Source organism: Chrysemys picta, chromosome 13 (genome assembly GCF_011386835.1).
Source record: "Chrysemys picta bellii isolate R12L10 chromosome 13, ASM1138683v2, whole genome shotgun sequence".
Lineage (NCBI taxonomy): Eukaryota > Metazoa > Chordata > Testudines > Emydidae > Chrysemys > Chrysemys picta.
Window position 1 is genome coordinate 36,927,147 of NC_088803.1, and position 22,367 is coordinate 36,949,513.

The window sequence follows — 22,367 nt, forward strand, 5'->3', positions numbered from 1 at the left end:
TGGAACCAGTTCCCTAGTTCTAGCATCTGGATTCCAAACCTAAATAAACAACTATGAAATGAATGCATTAGTCGCTAGGCTCCCAGGGAATGAGAAACCTACAGATAGACCTACATAATCTTCCTGCTACCAGCATATAAGACTAGCAGCTGTCCTAGGGGTTAAGACATTGGTTATGCTTAATATTTAGGCTTGGCAGAATTTGATATTTATTTTTTAATAATTTTAACAGATAATATCCATGTTTATTTATAAGGTTTTTTCAATTTATTTACATTTTCACAGTTGCAGAAAAATATTTAATGACTGTAGATGTTGAGGTGCACAACGTTTTATAACCACTAAAACACAAATTGTCAACATCACATAGGAAATATACAAAGTAAATATTCTTAAATCAGACTCTACTAAGTTCTTAAGCAGCACTTCTTTTACTTTGCCTATATGTAAATTTAGATTGATGGAAATTTTTGTTGTTGGTTTGTGTGTGTACAATGAAATTGATGTTTCCCAACATTTACTGAGTTGAAAAAAAAATCGAATTCTTCTAAGTCTATTAATTTTCAACATGGAAAAATTTACTGATGCTGGAAGATGCACAGCATTTCTAAGGTCAATTCTAGACACATCAGATCAGAATGGTTGGGAAAGCAGACTACGAAAGCCACAGGGAGATTTGAGAGGAAAATTTTGCTTTTATGAGGTGGCGGCAGAGGAGAGGGGAATGCAGTCTAGTGGACTGAGATAGGAGCTACGAACTCCTGAGTTTATAATCCTTCTCTGCCTCCATGTCTCTCTTTGGCAGACAGATTAGGAGAATGCACCTCCATCTGTAAAAGCATAATAAGGCACAGACACAAATGGACTGTCACCATGAAAGTGCTATTGGTTTTGAGGCCCTTCATCTACAGTACTTATGCCAACCCATCAATTTAGTATCTGAGAGTATCACAATGAATGTATATGCCATCACAGCATCCTTGTGAGGCAGGGCAGTGCTATTATCCCTATTTTACAGATGGGGATGCTGAAGCACAGAGAGACTAAGTGACTTGCCCAAGGTTACACAGGTAGTCTGTGGCAGTGCAGGGAATTGAACCTAGGACTGAAGTCCTAGGCTAGCGCCTGAACCATTCATCAGGCTGCCGTTTCTGAATACTGCATTTTAGACCAATTGAGATGGCATAAAACTTTTCCCCAAAACTTTGCCCCAAATAGCATTTTGCTGAGGGTGCGTTTTGAGATCAGTGTTGAATGAGGAGTTGTTGGGAATCCTTGTAATGCTACAATACAGAGCTGTTAAAGTGGAGTAGGCTCAGAGAAGACTCTCAGATTGTATCTATTTCATTTTTCCCCCTTCAACTTCCTCATGTGAGTGAAACAGCATTAAACATTGTGCTTAAACTCTACTCTTGCTTGGGGTGAGAGAGATGAATTGTTGTGCTTTCTTTTGAGCACAAGACCAGGTTTTGGGTCCTGGATATTCCTGCTCAATGCTTAGCATGTCAGTGAAATACAGGGATAAAGAAAAGGCATCCTTGCACAATGCTGGCAGATGGACTAGTTATATGGTGGCCATTTCAGTTTACAGATGTCAAATGTTAGTAGCCAAAAGGGGTGGTTATTTAGTTCTTTTCCCTGTAGTCGTCAGGTATTACACTGCAAGGGGAACAAAACTAGGTGAGAGAAAGAAATCTAATGAGTTGGGGTTGGCATTTTATTTGTTTTATTGCCATGTATAATCCCTATGATGATTGCCTTTTTTGTGTGCTGTCAAATTGTTACTCAACCATCAATACTGCACATGTCTTGGAGAACTTACTTCAAGACAGTGATGCCATAGATCAAAAATTTGAGATTTAAGTCTAGGGAAAGTCACCTTCCTAGTGGCACATGGTGCAGACTTTCCCTCATAATAGCTAAGGAGAAGTTAGTTTGCATTTATCTGTTCATTCACATTCCCCACTGAATATAGAGGATGAAGCTTTTTCTGAAATAATTTGACTGGATACTAGAGAGCTGCCATTTTGCTGTACTTGCAAAGAGTTTTCTTGGATTGCAACTACTTTGGAGACTTGTGAATGAATCTGTCTGTTCAGGATTTTGAATCCCTTCAGCCTTGTGTTTGCAAGTGATGGCTGACTCCAGTTGATCTGGCATTGGATCCCTGACAGGTAAACTACAGCAGGCCTCACAGATGATGAGCTTCATTGCCAAAGACTATGTAGAAAGCTGAAACAGCGTTTCCAAGGATAGCTGTTACATTGATTGGTAGGTGGGGCAGGGAGGAGAAATCTTTGAGGAACCAGAAATGGGCTTTGAGATGAGGATTCTAGGGCCCCATACAAAGCTAAGTTGCTCAGGCTTTGGCTTCAGCCCCAGGTGGTAGGGCTCAGGGCCCCCGGATTCAGCCTTGCACAGTGGGGCTTTGGCTTTCTGCCCTGGGTCCCAGTGAGTCATGCCAGCCCTGCATAGTGGACCCCCTAAAACCTGCTCACGGGCCCCCAGCCCCCTGGTTGAGAACTGCTCCTCTAAAGGTAATAATCATTTATAGTCATTATTGCACATGACTAGATTGGACAGTTTTGCTTTGCGAGTTTATTAGAGATAAAGGAAGGAATTGGGATGCATATACTAGAGGATTTAAGTCAGTTTGTTTAAAACAAAGAAGTTCTGCCTGCCCATGGAAATGCCCTGCAAGTATGTGCCAACGCATGCTGTAAAGGAGGTTTTATTGTGCTTCTGTATTCCTACAAGCAATGGCTGCCTGCAAGGATTATTCCTGCAACAAGTACAAACAAAACAGTGAGGGTTTCATAGTTACCGTTGAGGATCAGACAGACATATGCATGAGCCTCAATACTTAGGGCCTGTTTTGGAATGTGCCTGCAAGGCTCTGCTATTCTGGCTTTGGTGGTAGCCCAGATTCAGGGTGGAAAACCTTCTGTACCACAGGCCCCCATTTCTGACTTGTGCCCATCTTCACCAGGCAGCCAGAATTTGAGCCCTTAGGAGCCAACATGGGAATTTGGGATGGAATATAGAGCTGTCATTCTGGAGGTCCTGGTGCAAATGTACAACAGATTAGTAGTGAATGAGTTATCAGATAGTCTGGTTGTCCATGTGAAATAAACTGGTGGGATCAGTCCTGTTCCAAGCAGATGTCCACATCACAAAAACCACCACCCCACTCCCCTGCAATGAGCATGGAAAATAACTGGAGAGCAGTGAAAAAACACTGAGAGCAGACTGGAAGACTTGCACTGTTGTCAGTCCTAAAGATGTTATATGGATTTTTAAAAGAACATCAGTCTCCACTGGTTCAGCACCATCCATCAGTACAACATTCCCTTGTAAAGAACTCCTGAAAAGAGAGACTAATTCAGACCTGTGCGTTCTCTTTGTTCCATACAAATCTGTATTTTCTTTGAGTAAACCCAATCCACTGTGAATTGTGATTCTGCACAAAGGTTTGGTTGGCTAACAGCCAGCTAGAAGCTTTCTGTAGGTTCAATTTGGTGTGGAAGTGAAAGTGAATATCTGCTGCCAAAAGGATGGTTTTCTTATGCGCTAGACTTCACTAGTGACCTGTATTATGGTAACACTTTTTGTCAGAGAAACCTAGCAGCTAGTAATAAAATTCCTTGGGCTAAGTGGCTAAACTGCCAGCACCTTGTCTGTTACTGTAATTGAGAGCTGTAGCCTCTTCAAACATCATTTTGGTTACTGCTTTGCGTTCTGTTTGTAAGATGCATTGTTGGCCTTTTGCATGGGGAAAGGTGGAAAAAGAATAAGAAAGCTAATTAAACTATTTAAATGCAATCCTTACAGAAAAGAACCAGTTCAGGTGTTTGTATCCCTGCAATCTTTGGTAGGTTATTCAGATCCTGTTTGATTTTGTTTAGTAATAATACCTTCTGGAAGTAGCATTCTTTATCAGAACTGACTTTCCAAAGAGGAATAGGCTCATTTGTGTGTACTGTGTCAGCCTGGAATATTTGTTGTTGGTTTTTCTAGTTTTGTCCTCTCCTTTTTGGATCTTGCTGAGCTTTGGCATTTAGCAGTGGTTGGGGCAGTAGTGTCACTGCAGACTGTGCCCCAAGAGCTCGCTGGTTGACAACACTATCATCAGTGATCAGTCCGGTGAAACCTTTCCCGGGTACGTTGAGAATGAATTTAAAGCTCACTGCTTCCTGATTCTGCTCTCACCAACACCAACTTAAGGCCATGTCTACACTGCCATTTATGTTGGTATAACTTATATCACCCGGGGGGTGGAAAAAAACCACGCACGCCCCTGAGCAACATAAGTTACACTGACATAATTGGCAGTGTGCATACTGCTATGTTGATGGGAGAGCCCTCTCCTGTCGGCATAGAACATCAGTACAGCTGTGCCGCCATAAGGTCTCTAATGAAGACATAGCCAATGAAATAATTTGTTTGGCTGCTACTCCAAAAACTGATGCGAGATCAGTACAAGACCCATCAGAGACGCAATGTGAATCAAACTGCTTCCAGTGAGTCACTATGGGAGGAACAGCACGAGGGGAGCTATTGATCTAATGGAGCTCTCCCCACCAAACACACAGTTGTGTTATGCTCTACTTGTCTCTGCTTACACACGATGTGCTCGCTTACAAAGGAAAGAATAGTGCATTGTTTTCTCACCTCCCAATATGGATCAAGGCAATCCCATTGTAATGCCAGGTGACCATCACCCCACTCATGCTCCAGAATTCTGCCACTGAAAATACCGGCACTAATAAATATTTGTTTTTGCACGGCTACATATTCTAGACAAGACATTCACTTAGGTAATGAAGTTCTGATTTAAAAATAAGAATTAGAATGGATGGAAGCTCCAAATGAAAGGATGGAAGCTCATGATTAGGGCTACAGGTTTGTCATGGTGATGAAAAAGTCATGGATACTGTGACTTCCATTCCTGAAGGCAAGCCTGACTGGCCTGGTGAGGAGGGGAGAGGGGGTTGGAGAGCAAGCCCACCATGCACTCATCCTGCAGTGGCAGCTCCTGTGTCTCATGTGGCTGGGCTTGGCTCCCTACTCCAGGTGTTGCAACCTGGTGCATGGGGTTGCAGCGTTGCTCAGGTTTGGCTCTGCCAACCCTCTGTGGGGCACAGGAGCCATCGCTGCCAATGCTGAGGTGAGTGCAGGGCAGGCTTGCGCTCAACCCTGGGACCGAGCAGCTGTCACTGTGGGGAGCAGGATTGCTTTCTAGCCCCACCCTGCCCACCCCAAGGGTCTCCCCTTCTCACCGAGCTGGAATTAGAGTTGCGGTAGTGGGGTGGAGGGTGTTGCTGTGGGTGGTCACTGCCCCCTTAGCGGGGCAAGGAGGTGGTGGCAATGGAGCAGGATAATGACAGTCTACTAGGACAGTGGTTCCCAAACTTGTTCCACCGCTTGTGCAGGGAAAGCCCCTGGCGGGCCGGGCCAGTTTGTGTACCTGCCACGTCTGCAGGTTCGGCCGATCGCGGCTCCCACTGGCCGCAGTTCGCTGCTCCAGGCCAATGGGAGCTCCTGGAAGCGGCGCGGGCCGAGGGACGTACTGGCTGCCGCTTCCAGCAGCTCCCATTGGCCTGGAGCAGCGAACCGCGGCCAGTGGGAGCCGCGAGTGGCCGAACCTGCGGACGTGGCAGGTAAACAAACCGGCCTGGCCTGGCCCGCCGGGGGCTTTCCCTGCACAAGCAGCAGAACAAATTTGGGAACCACTGTACTAGGATTTTGAAGGGCATTTTGTGTTTAAGTCGAAAGTCATGGAGCAGTCATTAAACCTGTGACTTTTACTAAAGTTACCATGACTGCTCCACGATTTTGATAAGAATGCCATGACAAATCTGCAGCCCGACTGTGCACGCCGGTGGATCAAAGCAAGTTCGATATAACGCGGTTTCACCTATAACGCGGTAAGATTTTTTGGCTCCTGAGGACAGCGTTATATCGGGGTAGAGGTGTAGTACCAACTGTATCCGAATTCATCTTGAAAGCCATTGCTATGAAATAGCATACAAAGCTTTATCCACCAGGGTCATGACTAAGGATGTTCAAAGCAGGGAGGGAATGAAAGGTAAGGCAATAGGTCTGTCTAGTTTGAATGGACACGATAGCAGATTTTCTAAGCACTAAATCCATGATTCACTACAGAACAGTCTACATTTTTGTGCACTCGCTATTATAGTAATCCTTAACAGTAAAACAGCAATTTCATCCAAAACATTTACAAAGATGGATGGAAGATTATGCCCATTTTACAGGCAGGGAAACAGAGGCACAGAGAGGCTAAATGGTTACACAGCAAGTCATCTGCAGAACCAGGACAGGGGTCCAGGTTTCTTGACTCCCAGTGGAATGGACTTCTTTAGTCTTGCAGAAGTGGGAGGAAAGAATCCTTCCAAACAAAGGTCAAACAGCCTCCAGGAGAATCACCTGCCTGCCATACTATTCTCAAACTATGAAAAGAACTTTACCTTCTACTGCTCCCATGAACATGCTTAATCAGCAATTACCCAATGCACTCGAACCACAAGTTCTGATTTAGTGATGCTTTAACAAAGACTACAGCAAGGAAGCCATGGGGGAGGGGGGGCCGGAAATCAGACTATTAACAGAAAATGAGCAATTAGGAGAACCAGCTTTTGGGAGCTAGGGGTTTATACTCCTTGCTATTCCATAATATATTAATGGACTGCCACAATTTCTTCACATGAAGAACTGAGGGATGGGTAAGATGCCTAAATTCCAGACTCCTATTCTGAGTCAAAACAGTACAGGGTCTTTAGACACACTATTAAAATGCAGTAGATTGTACTTGCTGTCCCTGAATGTAACTCAGTTTTAAAGGCACTACCGTATCTGGCATTCCCCTTGGATATACAGGGCATCACCTACAGCATCAACTGTAAGACTAGCATTAGGGGTTTCCTTAGCCAAAGTAGAGTATAGTGTAATGGTACATCTTACCCCTCTGGCACAGAGATGAATCCACTGTCTCAGATTGCCTTCAGGATGGTCTTCCCCAGGTTGGTAGGATGACTTAGCCCTCACACCAAACTAAAGTCCTCCCGTGACAGCGTTGGGGATGACCCCATCCAGTGCTAGGCAAGTGCGCCTCATCACACTCCTAAACCCCAGTCAATATACTTCCCTTCTTAGCAGGGGAGTGCGGTCCAATGGCCAGAGTCAACAAATTGGTCCCTGTGAGCAGGGCAGTAAGGCCCAGTGGCTATAGTCAGTAAGTTAGCCCCAGTGAGACAGGGCAATGCAGCCCAATGGCCAGCATCTATAGATTCACCCCTGTTTGCGGGGTAGCATGGCCTAGTAGCTACAATCAGTACAATCACCCCTGGGAGACAGGGCAGTAGGGTTTAGTGGCCAGAGTCCACAGGATCACCCTTCTCTGCAGGGCAATGAGGCCTAATGGCTAGAGTCAACGTACTTGCCCCTAAGAGCTGGGCAGTACTGCCCAATGGCCAAAGTTAATAGGTTCGCCCCTCTTAGCGAGACAGTAAGGTCTAGTAGTCAGTCTATAGATTTGCCCTTCTTAGCAGGGCAGTGAGTGGCCAAAATCAGTAAATCCACTCTGGTTTGCAGGGCAGTGGGGCCCACTGCCCAACATCAATAGATTTGCCCCAGTTGGCAGGGCTGTAAGGCCTAGCCACCAAAGTCCATATATTTGCCCTTCTCAGCAGGGCGGTAAGGCGTAATGGCTAGAGTCTATGTATTTGCCCCTAATAACTGAGCAGTTCAGCCCAATGGCCAGAGTCAATAGGCTCGACCCTCTTAGCGGGACAGTAAGGCCTAGTAGCCACAATCAGTACATTTGCCCCAGGAAGACAGGGCAGTAAGTCCTAGCAGCCAAAGTCAGTTGGGAAGGGGGTTGCCACACACAAGGAGGGGGTGGCAGCCCTGGTGTGGGGGGTCCAGGCCCTCCCTCTACACTGGACTCCAGCCAAAGGCCCTGGTAGCAGCAGGGGCACATGCCACTGAGTCATTGGGGAGTTTCTGACCAAAACACGCTGACTCAAAACACCAGCTCAGTAACCGAACCACTATCTAATTCCCCTGGGCTGCTTCCGACCAGTTCCCATTGCTACAGTCCAGGCATCTCTACTGTCCCTGGCAACTCCTGACACACCAGGGTCCTGTAGGTGCCTTCAGGGAATCTCTGGCTTCAGGGGATCCTCAGCTGGAGCCAACGGGGCACATCCTTCCTCCCCAGCAGTCAGTCCCAATTGAGCTGAGCTGCTCCCTCTTATACCAGTGCATCTGGAGCATGCCCAGTAAGGTAAAGGGGACATGGCTTCCTCAACCCACAACCCTTCTCCTTCCAGTGTGGGGCAAGTGTTCCTCATCACACACCCTTTCCAGGGCAAGGATGAGTCCAAACCAAATAAACAGCCCTCCCCAGGCACAATAGTCTTTCACCCTGAGGACCTGTCCTGGTCTCCTCCTTTGTAGCAAGGGAATAAGGAAGACTTTTTCTCCCATCCTCTCCAGAAGCTCTGGCCTTGGGGGCCATAAGCATCATCAAGCCTCCAGGCTACACCAACACTATTTCCCTAGGTCTTTTCCTTCACACCTCCCCAAGATCTTTCTATACTCTGTCTTCACAGGCCTTTTCCAGATCTCTTTTCTTCTATCACTCTCTGGGTTGGAACTGGAATTCCCTGCTATCTTCTACCTCTGTAGAGGATCAGGTGCTGCTTATATTCCCTACAGCTTTTTCCCAGCATGCCTTGCAGCAGCCTACAGTCACCGTAGCCTCTGGAGGACTACAGATCCCAGAATGCCAGTGCTTTTAAAGGGCCAGAATTTGGAGCAGGGATGTGCTGGATTAGGCCTGCCCTTAAAAGGACAGCCCTATCCTGCCTCAGTAGTTGGGTGGGGTAGCTGCTGACTCTGAAAACTGCCAAAAAGCAAGTCAGATGGTTTAAAGATATTCTTACAGAACAAGTCCAGTGATATATATCTTTTTGACCAAAAAATTTCATAAAATGAATAAGAGGACTTGCACTAAAGAGCTAATTTTAGAGATACTGTGTTTTCTGTGTTTTACAGAAGCAAGGGGGGAGGGATAGCTCAGTGGTTTGAGCACTGGCCTGCTAAAACCAGGGTTGTGAGTTCAATCCTTGAGGGGGCCACTTGGGGATCTGGGGCAAAATCAGTACTTGGTCCTGCTAGTGAAGGCAGGGGGCTGGACTCGATGACCTTTCAAGGTCCCTTCCAGTTCTAGGAGATGGGATATCTCCATTAATTAAATTAATGTAGGCATAGAGGTTGGGTGAGTTTCCCAAGGCTACACAATCAGCCAGTGACAGAGCTGTAAGCAGAAACTAAGTTGTGACACCTTGTTACCTTGGGCCATCTAGAGGAATGTTCTGTTTTATTACTTTCCTTTTGTAATAAATTGTTTTATTCGAGGTTTTGGACAGATTTCTCATAAAGCCACTCTCAGGCTAATGATGAAATCCACAATGACTTTCATAAGTGATAAAAACTTTTCCAGTACAACTAAGAAGAAACAGGCCCAGAGGTGGATTATAGTTTTGTGGGGCCTTGGGCCAGAGCAAGTGGGGGTCCCTCCCCATCCCTTCCACCTGCAATTCCCCCACCCTCGCCTTCTCTGCGCTCCTGCTGGGGAAACTCCCTTGGCTTGGGTGTAGGGGCTTGTCCTGCCCCCCCGCCCCCGCCCTGCCCGGCGCTCCTGCCGGGGACTGGGGTGGGGGCACAGGGGTTTCCCACGCCCCGACCCAGTTGCCCAGCAGGAGCAGTGGGTGGGCAGAACGGGGAAAGCCCCTGCACCCCAACTTGCTCCCCAGCAGGAGTAGCAGGTGGGTGGAATGGGTCGGGGTGTGGAGGTGCTTATTTTTCTGGGCCACCCCAATTGGCCGGGGCCCCTGGGCACGGGCCCCATCGGTCCAGTGGCTAGTCCTCCACTGAACACGCCAAATAACCAGCATTCATGATTTGTCCCAGTAAGCACCAAGAGCAGGAACTATACCTGGACAGGTTATCTACCCTAGCATTTCCCCCTAAAATAACCACCATTACTACCCCTAGCAGGTCTGCTCCACCAGTGGGAGCAATCGTGGGAGCACTAGGGTGACCAGATAGCAAGTGTGAAAAATCGGGACGGGGGTGAGGGGTAATAGGATCCTATATAAGAAAAAGACCCAAAAATCGAAACTGTCCCTATAAAATCGGGACATCTGGTCACCCTAGGGAGCACAGACCAGCCACAGATGTCTTAAAGCACATCTAGACAAATGGGCTGAGATTTTCAAAGAATCTGAAGGGAGTTTTTTCCTCAGCTCCCACTGAAATTCCCTTTGACTCCTTTGAAAATCTCAGCCATGGTGGTTAAAATTCTGGCAGCAGCCTATGTATACTACTGTTTGGTATGTCACTGACTTTCTTTAACACCTCACATTTATTTAACATTTAATATATTTATACCATGGTTTTCTATAACTTCTACTATGTAAGATCCGCCACCCTTAATTTCACTAAAGCAATTTGACAGGCACTGCATCAAGGATTATTCAAAACAAACTGATGTTTGCATTTCTGTAGCACCTTTCATCCAAGAATCCTGAAGTGCTTTACAAACAAGTAACCATTCCAGCATCCCTGTAATTCAGGGAGATATTACCTCCATTTCACAGAAGAGGAAACTGAAGTACAGAAAGGTGATGTGACTTAGCCAGAGTCGCACAGAGAGCTTGTGTCAGAGCCTACTTATCTTGAAGCCCATTTATTCACTTTAGCCACAAAATTGCCCTCCTTCGTCAAGCTGTGTTGTGTGAATGGGAAAAAGTTGTAGAGCATTGTTCCTGAGAAGCACTCAGCGGAATGCTCGCTTGAAAGCAACATTTTCTTAAATAATTACTGAGTGTGCTTCTTAAGCAGCTGCTCTGTATTGGACTGACAGCATGTACCACACCTTCCCCAATATTGCTGCAGCAAATACTTGTGTTTATTAAACAGCATGGTAAATAGGTCCATAGAAGCAGGGTAGATTGCAAGAATGAAATGAACCTGCCTTGAATTAGGTTAAAGATACACTGCAGCCTTTGGGGGAATGTGGCTCTTTTTCTTTATTTTTATTTGTACTAGAGTGGTAACTAGAGGCCAGGGGCTGCTTTGCACATACCTGTGTAAGAGATGGTGCTTGTCCAAGGGATCTACGATCCAAAGAAACAAGACACACAATGAGTAGAAAAGATAACAGAGGTGAAGAACTTGTCCACTATCATAGTGCTGATCAATGGCATAGCAGGGAATAGAACCCAAGTTTCCTGGGTCCTAGTCTAATGCATGAGCCACTGGACTACACTGCTTCTTACTCTCTTGTATAAGAATAAACCTGTCTTGTGTTTAGTTTGGAACACCTCCCTTTCTCATATGCATTCTTTTCTGTGGGTTGATGAACAGAGGTGCTCTATATTTTGAGCAAGTGTGTTCTGCTGCTTTCCTTTTTCAGTGCAAACTGCCATGGGAAATCTGCATAAATGATGCATCATGAACATGTGAATCAAGAGTTGTCCCTTTGGAGCTGGCTGGTATGAATGGTTATGGGTAACCTGTGCACATTCAAACCCACAACAAACCTAAGCTATCATCTGAGAAGAAAGGCGGCCCTCAGCACTCCCTGCAGCGGGCCTCCCTTCCCCAAGGTAAAACATTCTGACACCAAACTTCCTGGAAAATGTTTCACTTTGGCCTTTGTTCCACCTAATGGCCCAACTTTCACTGAGTTACACATTCTTCATTCCTCTTGGTGCTCAGAAACCATCCAGCCCCGCCCCCCCTCCTCCTACTCTCAATTGCCAAAGTAGCCAAAGGAAAATTGAAGTTGTACTACTATTGTTCTGTTTGCAAACAAAAACTCAGACCCCCTGGAAGGAGCACACATCTGGAAACGGGTTCTCTCTGTACAAATAATGTGCCTAACTTCCCAAAAATGAAAAGGCTGCTCCATCTATTTACCCTTCCTCTGTGGATTTTCTACAGCCAACCCTAGGGACCTTTCACTCTCTCCTCAGCTCTCTCTTCCCTCTGCTTGTCTAGTGCTGGCTTCTTTTCTGTACCTTCACACAGTCTCTGTATTGCTGCTGCAAGAGCCTTCTCCACTGCACACTCCACTGCCATCTCAAACAGCTTTTCTATGCCTTTTTGTCTCTATTAACTCTCTTTTTTAACATATTTGCTGATGAGATTTGTATAATCTCAGGCCTTGTCCAGCTGTATTTGGGACTCAGACACAGATATCGCTGTGCTGGTGCGAACAAACCCCCAACCATAGACAAGGAAAGTTGTGATTTGCACTGGCTGAGGTCACTTGTGCTTGAAATGGAGGTACGCTCTTGAAATCACAGGTTTAATTGTCTAGATTTAGGGATTGCTCTGGTGAAGCTGCACTGGATTCTGGCTCTGCATGGCAGAATCGGGGCTAATCACATGTATAGAGAGGGCCTCACTTCCCTAAACTTCTTAATTTCTCTCTTTTAGTGTGATTGCTTAACTCTGTGAAACCTTAAAAGATACATTTTAATGAGAGGGGTAAGGCACCAATCCTGCAAACACTTACACATGTGCTTAGCTTTACGGCCATATGTAGCTCTGTTGACTGCAATGGGGCTTAGCAAACATTTTGTTGGAGGGGGTCAGAGTACTCAGAATCTTGAAGGATCAAGTCCCTGATGTTGAACCCTGTGTAATCCAGTACTGCTCCCTCACTGTGCTTTGTCCAAAGGATGAAGGTAACACCTAGGTCGAAAAGGGACCCTCGCGGCTCCGATCAGCACTGCTGACTGGGCCGTTAAAAGTCCAGTTGACGCTGCTGCCGGCGCAGACGGGTTGGCAGGCTCCCTGCCCGGCTCTGCGTGGCTCCTGGAAAAGGCCAGCATGTCCTCTGGCTCCTAGGTGAAGGGGTGGTCACGAGGGCTGTGCGCACTGTCTCCACCCTGAGCACCGGCTGCACAACCATTGGCCGGGAACTGCGGCCTAGGAGCCAGAGGGACATATTGCTGCTTTCCGGGAGCCACCTGAGGTAAGGACCGCTTGGAGCCCGCACCCCAACCCCGGCCCCAGCCCTGAGCCCCCTTCTGCCCTCCAAACTCCTCAGCCCCAGCTCGGAGCCCCCTCTTGTACCCCAAACCCCATCATGCCCAGCCCGCATCCCCAGCTGGAGCTTTCACCCCCTCCCGCACCCCAACCTCCTGTCCCAGCCTGGAGTCCCCTCCCACACTCCGAACCCCTTGGCCACAGCCTGGAGCCCCCTCCTGCACTCCAAAACCCTCATCCCTGGCCTCACCCCAGAGCCCACACCTCCAGCCAGAGCCCTCACCCCCTCCCACACCTGGCACCCCAATCCCCACCCTGGTGAAAATGAGTGAGTGAGCAAGGATGGGGGGAGAGCGAGTGACAGAGGGAGGGGGGATGGAATGAGTGGGGGTGGGGCCTCAGAGAAAGGGCAGAGGATAGGGCAAAGGTGTTTTGTTTTCTGAGATTAGAAAGTTGCCAACCCTAAATTAAAGAAATGAAGAGGAAACAGAGACAGAGTCCTCTTCACACAGTCACAAATGCAGGTTTAGCCAACATGAGCGCTTGGGACGTCGAGTGAAGAACACGTGCCTGCAATAGCAAAGGCCTTGTCTACACTGCAGAGTTTCGGTGACGAAACAGTGGAGGTATACACACTGCAATGCCACTTTTGGCAACAAAACTCTTCAGTTTTGTTGACAAAATAAAAGCTCCTCGACGAGAGGCATAAAGTTTTTTGCGGCAAACCTAGAGTGACAAAGCGTCAGTGTAGAGGCTGCCGTTCGTTATATCACCATAACTGGCCTCTCCCAGTATCCCACAATGCCTGCCGTGACAGCTCTATTCACTGTTTTGAACTCGGCTGCCCTGCATGCCTGCTACACAGGCATGCATCGCTCCCATTTCAAAGCTCCGGAAAGTTCTGACAGCTAAACATGCTGCTCAGCTCCAGCAACAAAGAGCAAATCATTAACATGGAATGGTGCTGTCTCCCGCACTATGAACACAGAGGCAGACAGGCAGGAGCTGTCTGAACTTAGAGACAACATGCCAATACACTCACATTCCCCCAACACCCCCCCCCCCACCCCCGAAGCTTCCTGTCACATATTCTCTCTCCGACCCCTCCACACTTCAGTTGAAAAGCAACTAGCAATTTAGTAGGATTCCCATGGAAGGATGGGATTGAGAAACCTGCATCATGTGACACTTTACCTGCCCCATGAGGCATTGCAAACCCTTTCCAAAGCACTCTGCGGCCAGTTGCACAGTGGGATAGCTACCCACAGTGCACTGCTCTCTGTGTCGATGCAAGAGCTGCTAGTGTGGATGCACTCTGCTAACACAAGGAGCATAGTGTGGACATGCAACAGCGGTTTAATTAAAGTGTTTAATTAAAGCAGAATAACTTTTGTTGACAACACTCTGCAGTGTAGACAAGGCCAAAGTAAAACCTTGGTATCTGTGAAAGTAGAAATGTTTACTTTCTGTTTGAAAACAAGTTCAGTGGCTGGGAAAGTTTGAAATGTTGACAAAAAAAGGTTTGAAAACTTTAGCAGAACATTTTCCCATTTTCTGCTCTGCTCTGTCAGTGGCTTTTAAGCCTGGTTTACACTTAAAAGTTTTACCAGTATAACTATTTCAGTGAGGGGTCTAATTATTTCAGTTAAAAAAAAATCAAAAAGTCATATCAGTAAAAGCCATAATATGGACACAGTTATGCTGGTATAAAGGTAAATTTATGCAAGCATAGTTTATTCCTATGTTTTGTATGGGAATAACTATTATGGTATAAAACACCTTTATAGTGACACAACTGCATCCACACTAGGGAGTTGCAGTGCTTTAACTATTGTAGTTAAAGTGATACAACTTGTGTGTTGACAAGACAATAGTTTTCCATAGAGTCTGATAGGTGAGAGAACTTTCTCCTTAGAAAGTCCTCTGCATATAGGAATGCAGCATTGCCATAGATGATTCTTTCTACTGTTCACTTCCACAAGTGAAACAGACCTGATCTTTCTGAATGAGCAGAAACTCTTCATTGGATGAAGAGTTTTTGTTCTACTTTGAATTTTGCATCCCAGTGATGTCTATGACCACTTAAACTATGAAGATCTGGTAGCTGGATTAGCTTCTCAAAGTATTATTCACCTTCTAATATTCATTAAGTACTAGATAAAATAGTAATGATATAAGAGAAACAGATGATTTTTTGGATGAAATCCTCTGCAGATTGACAGCATGAGATGGAGTACTTTGGTGCATGTGTCAGTGTTGCCACTTCTCAGGGTATTTTGCAAATCTCTTGGCACTTGGTGTTTTTCTTAATGCACTAACTCCTGGAGTCATGCTATTTTGTGAGATTTGAGGTGTTTTATTGTAAATAAGCATGTAGAGAAACAAGATAACATGAACCTTAACGACTAAAAAACCAGAAGGAAAATAGTCCAAAATTTATTTATTTTTTATTTTAAATCTCATGATTTTTGAGTGCTTGAGGTTGGATGCAGTGTTATGGTGCACGTATGGAGAACAGGGTATTTGAAGACACAGCCTCCATGTGAGTGTCTGAGGAGAATGTTATCCTTGTTTTGAAGGACTCCAAGCATCCACCTCCCTGTGTATCCTTGCAGTTGTGCCTTTATTATGTTGCATTGTGACATCCAGTGTTTAAAATGCTGTTAGTGTTACACACTGCAGTGCAGCATTTCACAACGTTTTAAAAGAAACACTTTTTTTTTTTTTGCTTTCAAACCAGACTTTTTTGTTTGTTTCATTTCAAGTCCAGTCTCTTTCAAGTGCTACTTCACTATATTCAATCGGAGAACAAGGCCCTAGGATCAGCTCTGCTCTTACTTCCAAGTTATCTTTCAAACCTCAGACTGTGTCTCCTAAGGGAATTTTCCCTTCGTAACAAACATTCACGGTTGGCTGAGTTGGCTTGTTTGTTTTATATACACTAAATTTTCTTGGGAAGTTTAGTCCCAAGCATACCTTGGATTAATCAACCAGAAAGTGCTGATGCATCCTCTGGTCTATCTTCCTCCAATCTCTTTTACACGTTAATTGCAGGAAGTGTACAGAGGATCATCGTCCAGTTATGGCCTCTGTTAATGAATGGACACCCCTCTTTTGCTCTGTCTGACCGCAAGGCAGGTGTGGGGATTGAGAGTCTCAGGGAGGGTGTATAGAAAGAAGGGGTGCCAGGTAGCTTTGCGCAAAGAAAGATGGGCATTTTATTTACATGGAAAACTGTCTATCTTGTTTAACCTACAGGCCTGAGGCAAGAAAAAACAGGATGTACATAAACATAGGGAAATGGTCTGGAATCATAAGAGGTGACTAAGGCAAACAAGCCAACGCTTTGGGAAATTCAGAACTTGTGGTGGGACAACATGTACAATCAGTTTTGCCAAGCCCAACCATTCAAAAATCATGAGATTGGCTTATAAATGACTAGACTTTAAATAATTTTTGATTCTTTTTATTTGCCTTCTGGCTTTTAAACCATTAAAGTTTGTTCCGATGCTTTTCTCCACTAACATGAGGGCTAGAAAAATTGAGTTTTATTAAAATGAAAGATGAGATTCTCACAGTCACATTGTTCCAGTAACAGGGGCTTTAACAAAAATACCAAATATCACAAGACTGGTGATAAAATTGCATGATTTGGCAATACTGTAAAATATTAGTTTGTCTATAGAAAGTGTTAGTAATACTGTGGTATATTAAATTATAGGCTGTCTGTTCCTGTTGACTGCGAAATGTCAGAAGCATTGTTGTTATAAATATTAAAGTAATGTGCTCAGTAAAGTATATGACAAAATAAAAGATGGTCTCCTGCCCTGAGGAGTTTGAATACAAATACATATTTAAATCAATGTTAAAATAAGGCCAAGCATGAACATTAGGCCAGTTACAAAAATGCAAACCTGCACTCCGTTGTCCGTATATTTGGGTGTTGAAAGTGTGTGAGAGCAGTGGGAGCTGTTTCCTGTTGTATTGGATGCCCTCCAATATCTGGGCCCACTGGGATGAATTCAGAGGGCACTGAAAGACTTTCATGTGGATTCTTTTCTTGATTTAGTCCGTAGGATACTTGATTTTTTAAAAACCATTTATTTATTTAGGAAGTTCTAACAAGTTTATAAATCCTTGCCATGTAAATATCAGAAACAAAACAATCATTACAATAGTGAGCTTTTGTTCAAAGAGACATTATACAGGAATGGAGTCATTCTTCCTATTTAGCACAGTGTCACCATATTACAGAGGGAGCATCGTTATAACACGTCTATTATTTTTAGTGATTTTATTAAATTGAGTGAAATCTCTGCCTATGCATATTTAACAGACCAGACATGCTTATCAAATGTTAATATTCAAAAATATTGGACAGGTGTAATGGTTTTTGTTTTGGGTTTTTTTTTTTGCAGGTCAATGTACTTTGTCTGGGCACTTGACTTAATTGCTTAATAGGAAAGCTATTAACAAACCCTGCCATTGTCATCGTAATTGTACTTGTATTGGCAGAAGTCATTGTGCTGGCCTGTCAGTGACCTGGATGCATGATGTCCTGCAGTCTGTGGGTGGTAGGAGTTCAGAATGGGGCAGAAGCAGTACACCTCATCCTGGATGTGTGGGAGGAGCACTCTGTATTACTCTCAGGTACCCCCCAACTGATTTAAAAACAGGATCAACTGGCCTCAGAGGAAGCTGTCCTAGCCTTCCTCTGTTGTGGAGGAAAGAAACAGCAGAAAGATACAGGAAGAGAAAGGGAAGCAGCTGCTCCATTGTACCGTAGATGCTGCAGCGACAGAAGAGGTTCTTCCATCCCTGTAGTAAGTCCACCTCTCTGAGAGGCAGTAGCTAGGTCAATGGAATAATTCTTCTGTCTACCAAATTGTGTCTACCATGGGGCTTAGTCAGACTAATTACATTGCACAGGGCTTAAAATTTTCATTGTGAGATGTATGTACAAGTAATATTTAAGGAACGAAGTATTTATATTCAAAGTGTGCTCTGTGGACTAAGAGTAGAAATCAATCACCAATAGGTAATGTGCCTCCAGGGTGACTCATCCAAGCAAGAGGGAGTTGTCACTCCTCCCTCATCAGCCGGCGAGATAATACAAGGCTCAACTGAGCAGCCTTGCTCCCTCCCAAAACTATCAGTGGAAAACCATCAGAGGCACCACCAAACAATCAAAACTTCTGAGAGCAACGTTACACCAAACAGAGCTTTGCACTGGCTGTGAATAGAAACAAAAAAATTGATTTCAGTATAGCAGAGTATAGGGAAACACACTCTGGATCCATTCACTGAGGAGGGGGAAATGTCCATGAACTTTTGGATCCTGGTTATTAGGAAATGAGCCAGCTCTGCAACTAACTGAACTTTCAGGGGAGAATCTACTTTATTAGATAGGAAAGATATAGACCAAGGTTTGCGACTGATGTTTTGTTTTGTATTGTAATGGCTTGTTTCCACCACATTCTCTTATTTCGAATTAAATCTATATTCTTCCTTTAATAAACCTTATTCTGTTTTATTATAAGTGCTCCTAAGTTCGAAGTGGTTTACAGGAGTGGTGGTTTAAGATAAAACTGGTAAACTAGGGTACATTGCCCCTTTGTGTGCAGGGGATCTGGAATTTCTTTGAGTGTCCAGTGTCAAGGGCTGGAAATCACAGGAGAACGATTCAAGGGGGGGGGTTCGGGGATTGGGGTGCACCCATTGTTAACCTGCAAGGTGAAGCTAGGGCTGGCATAGCCCAGAGAAGAATGCTTGAGGGGCTGAAAGACTAGTAGTGCCCAGGGATCTGACACTCAGATACTATAAAAAAGACTCCCTTTCCCTGGGGGTGAGTTAACAAGGTGACTCACAGTCCTGGGTACCCCATGAGCCATTTGCACCCCACAACAGAGTTACTCAAGGCCCTGGCTTTGTGCTGTGGAAGAGAGAGAACATAAGAATGGCCATACTGGATCAGACCAGTCATCCACCTAGCCAAGTATCCTGTCTTTTGGCAGTGGTCGATGCCAGATGCTTCAAAGGGAATGAACAGAACAGGGCAATTATCAAGTGATCCATCTCCTGTGGTATTGTCCCAGCTTCTGGCAGTCAGAGGTTTAGGGACACCCAGAGCATGGAGTTGCATCCCTGACTGTCTTGACTGATAGCCATCGATGGACCTATCCTCCATGAATTTATCTAATTCTTTTTTTAACACATTTATACTTTTGGCCTTCACAACATCTTCTGGCAACGAGTTCCACAGCTTGACTGTGCGTTGTGTGGAGAACTACTTCCTTTTGTTTATGTAAACCTGGTGGCTCCTAGTTCTTGTGTTATATGAAGGAGTAAATAACACTTCCTTATTCACTTTTTCCACACCACACATCGTGATTTTATAGACTCTATCATATCCCCCCCCGCTTAGTCATCTCTTTTCCAAGATTAATAGTCCCAGACTTTTTAATCTCTCCACATATGGAAGCAGTTCCATTCCTCTAATCATTTTGGTTGCCATTCTCTGTACCTTTTACACTTCTCATATATCTTTTTTTAAATGGGAAGACCAGAATTGCACACAGTATTCAAGGTATGGGCATGCCATGGATTTAAATAGTAGCATTATGCTATTTTCTGTTTTATCTATCCCTTTCCTAATAATTCTTAACATTCTATTAGCCTTTTTTGACTGTCACTGCACATTGAGCAGATATTTTCAGAGAACTATCCACAGTGACTCCAATATCTCTTTCTTGAGTGGTAACCGCTAATATGGATCCCATCATTTTGTATGTATAGTTGAGATTATTTTTTTTCAATGTGCATTACTTCGCATATATAAACATTGAATTTCATCTGCCGTTTTAGTTGCCCAGTCACCCAGTTTAGTGAGATCCCTTTGTAACTTTTAGTTTAATCCAAAACTGACTGCTATCTTGAGTAATTTTGTATCGTCTGCAAATTTTGCCACCTTGTTGTTAACCCCCTTTTCCAGATCATTTGTGAATATGTTGAACAGCATTGGTCCCAGTTCAGATCCTTGGGGGACCCTGCTATTCATCTCTTTCCAATGTGAAAACTGACCATTTATTCCTACCCTTTGTTTCTGATCCACGAGAGGACTTTCCCTTTTGTCCCATGACTGCTTAGTTTGCTTAAGAGCCTTTGGTGAGGGACCTTGTCAAAGGCTTTCTGAAAGTCCAAGTACACAATATTGTCTGGATCATCCTTGTCCACATGCTTGTTGACACCCTCAGAGAATTCTAATAGATTGGTGAGGCATGATTCCTTTTATAAAAGTTGTGCTGACTCTTTCCCAATATATCTTGTTTGTCTCTGTGTCTGATAATTCTGTTCTTTATTATAGTTTCAGCCAACTTGTCTGGTACTGAAGTTAGGCTTACCAGCCTGTAATTGCCAGGATCGCCTCTGGGGCCTTTTTAAAAAATCAGTGTCACATTAGCTATCCTCCAGTCCTCTGATGCAGAGGCTGATTTAAGCGACAGTTTCATACCACAATTAGTAGTTCTGCAATTTCATATCTGTGTTCCTACAGACAGTCAGAAGCTTCTCTGAGCACCTCTGCTTTTAGTACTTAGAATGGTCCAGGGAATTATCAGATGAAAAATCTGCCACTGCATTAAGTTTGATCATGTCAGTAGAAGATAGCTATCTCTCAGGAATAAAAACAGCCCAAGCTGCAGTGCCCTCAGGGTCACCTTGAAATGATATCTCGTCGTCACGGCTTATTGTCAGTCTTGCAGAAGAAGCATTTATGCCAGCTCAGGTTTAACTTTATGCTTGTTCAGGTCTTTAGTGCAAGGATTTATCTGCTGCATTGGGGGCTGGACTTTGTGAGCTAATAGGTCTTTTTCCATCACTGGATCCTCTGATTCATATATATGAGAGAGAGAGAGAAATACTTTCACATGGCTGAGTGCCTGATGCGGAAGGAGCAGAGAGTCTGTTACAGAGAGAGCAAATATTAGAGTGATGCGTAGTCGAACATAGCAACAAAGGAAAGGGGACTGCTCACCTCCACTTGACGTGTGTGGAAGTGAGAAGCCAATATCTTCCGTACTGGGAATTCCCTCTGCTGATAACTTGGGAAGTGGGCTTGAGATCATGGAGATTCTCCCTTTTGTGATGTGTCCAGGCAGAGGGGAACTGGGATTCCTCCCATTGCTGATGTCTTAGGGGGAATGGTGATTTTCCCTGCCAGTGACTTTTGTTTGGCGTGGGAGGATGTGGAGAAGAGGAGCTGAAATTTGGCAACTGCATAGAAGCTGCAAGCTGTTTGATAATTTTACAAGCTCTTAGGAAGGCACATCCTGCCAGAAAAGCTGTCTGAGCTGCAGCGTCATCCAAGGAAGCAAAGCATTTAAAAGAAACATGTGAGAGCTGTATGGTGATGCCTGTGGTGGTCAGTGAGTGATGCCCACGCCTGGATTCCTGGGAGCTTTTTATTAATGAACTAAAATTCTGTAAGAAATGGGAGCCTAAATGAAAACATAAAAACGGGGCCTGAGCCCCGTTTTTACTGCTTTTCTATTCAGAAAAAAAGGCCTGATAAAGTGTTGCTACTTCTTTTGCATTTAAAGCTATTTTTCCTTGTTTTCATTCTTACCTTGGAAATTATCAGCAATAGTGTCACTTTCCTCTCCTGGTTTTGCTGGAGGGGTTCATGGGGAGGGCCTCAGAGGATGTGTACAGTGAACTCTCCCACCTAAATGAAGGCGCAGGATGTTGAATCTCTACCAAAGACATTGCTTTCTCCCAAGTGTTAATTGGGCATTGGAGTTAAATATACATTAACAAACACAGGCAGCAAACATTTCAAAGTCTGCCTAAAAAAATTCTTCCTCTTTCAACTTTTGAGGTTTTAATTTTTCTGGTGTTGTAATTTCACTAGGTCTCCAGCTACCATAGAGTCCCCCAGTATAGACAAGGTAAAATGTTCATAAGTGCTACATCCCATTTTCACAAGTGATTTAGGAATCTGTCTCATTGAAATCAGTGGGATGTAGGTGCCTAAATACCTTTGAAGATATGGGCCTCAATGCTTAAGTCACTTTTAAAAATAAAACTTTGGCTCCTAAATCATTTAGGAACTTTTGAAAAATTTACCCAAGACTTTTTTTTAAGAAAGGAAAAGAAAGTAGAACCTCTGGCCTTTTCTTTCTTTTAAGGACAAAATCTTTTCAGGCCTTCTTATATATCATAAAGAAGCAGAGATCCATTTTTCTTCTTTTTTGCATGTCACTTTTAGATGTTTTTAATGCATC

The 22,367-nt window shown here is 44.5% G+C and overlaps 1 protein-coding gene across 10 annotated transcripts in view; it reads left to right on the top strand.

Moving 5' to 3' along the window:
• EYA2 (EYA transcriptional coactivator and phosphatase 2) overlaps positions 1–22,367 on the top strand; it is a 154,335-nt gene that overhangs the window by 25,509 nt on the left and 106,459 nt on the right. For 2 of the 10 annotated variants that reach the window (XM_065566663.1, XM_065566668.1), the window contains exon 1: positions 11,578–11,696. The exons of 6 other annotated variants lie outside the window; for them this stretch is intronic. The gene's annotated coding sequence lies outside the window, so the exon portion shown is untranslated. Of the gene's footprint in view, positions 1–11,577; positions 11,697–12,357; positions 12,379–22,367 lie in introns of those variants that run through there. 2 more of the 10 variants (XM_065566669.1, XM_065566664.1) reach the window with 2 other exon arrangements.